Here is a 1,426-nt window from a genome sequence, read left to right as displayed (position 1 = left end):
TGTGCGCCCCGCCCCGCTGACGTCACTTCCGCCGCTCGCCGGCCCCGCCCCTCCCCGGGCGCCAGGTCCCTGCAGCCCCACCGAGGGACGCGTGGGGTCACTGCGTCCCCCGCCCCGGGCGGCGGCGCGCGCAGGTGCCGGCCTGGGTGCGTGCGTGTGTGCAGATCCCAGTAGGGTCCCACGCAGGTGTGAGAGACAAGTCACGGCCGCGTTTCCCCCGGTGCTATCGCTTGGCAGAAGTTGGCCAAAAAAGGGGGAAAAAAAGTACCGCAACGACCAGGATGTCGACTGTCGTGCGGCCCACCGATCTGATTCGGATTTCCCCGATTTTACTTGGCCTCGTTGGCGCGCGTTGAGTTCTGAACCATGGTGGTATCACCTGTGTAAGTTCGTGCATCTACTACTGCTGTCAAGATCTAGAACATTCCATCAGGAAAGGACCCCCCCCCCCCCCGCCCCTCCTGAGCCCCTTCTGGTACCCGAAACCCCAAACCCTGGCCATCACTAATCTTTCCTCTGTTTCTAAAATTGCATTATTTTCAAATACGTTGTGTTTGCACACAGGAATTGTAGAGGGTGGGATCTTTGGGAATTGGCTTTTTTTTCCCCCCCACTAAGCATAATTCCCTGGAAATTAGCGGCTCGCTTTTTGACCCTGAAGTTTCCACTTTGGAAGTAACCCTTTTTTTAATCACCCCAACAGCAGATCTAAAGTGGAGTTTTAGGGGCACCTGGGTGGCTCAGCCGGTTGAGCGGCCCACTTCGGTTCAGGTTATGTTCTCCTGGCCCTGGAGTTCGAGCCCGGGGATGGGCTCTGAGCTCCGTTGACAGCTCAGAGCCTGAACCCTGCTTCAGATTTGGTGTCTCCCTCTCTCTCTGCCCCTCCCCCCGCTCACACTCTGTCTCTCTAACATAAATAAACGTTAAAAAAAATTTTTTTAAGTGGGATTTTGAAGACAACGGGGTTCCTCCACCCTTTCCTGGAGAACAGTATCTTTTTTACACCTTGAACACACTGGAAAGGAAAGATGTTTTTCCACCTTTGGGAGGAAAAAAAAATTCCCAGCTTTGAATGAGCTCGGATCTCGGAAAGACATCTGAGTCAGAGGTCGAGAAATGTGATTGCAAGCGTCCACACCTAAAAACCACTCACTCCTGCACACGGTACCGTGAGCGAAGGTTTATTCTTGGCCCAGTGAGATGAATAATGGAGGCAGGATTGGGGGGGAGGTATTAAGCAGGGAGCGTTTTAATGACACTGTGTTTGTGTTACCCCCAAAGGAGGGGCCGGTCCTCGCTGGCGCCTGGAAGCGGCAGACTTACCCTCTGCAGGCTTTACCCTCCACTGGGCTTATGATCTTATTTTACAGCCAGTAATGGAGCCCTCCTGCTGTTTTGGAAACAGCCCACTGCCCCTCCCCCACGG

Source organism: Panthera onca, chromosome C2, assembly GCF_046562875.1.
Source record: "Panthera onca isolate mPanOnc1 chromosome C2, mPanOnc1 haplotype 2, whole genome shotgun sequence".
Classification (NCBI taxonomy): Eukaryota; Metazoa; Chordata; class Mammalia; order Carnivora; family Felidae; genus Panthera; species Panthera onca.
This window is presented reverse-complemented; position numbering follows the sequence as displayed.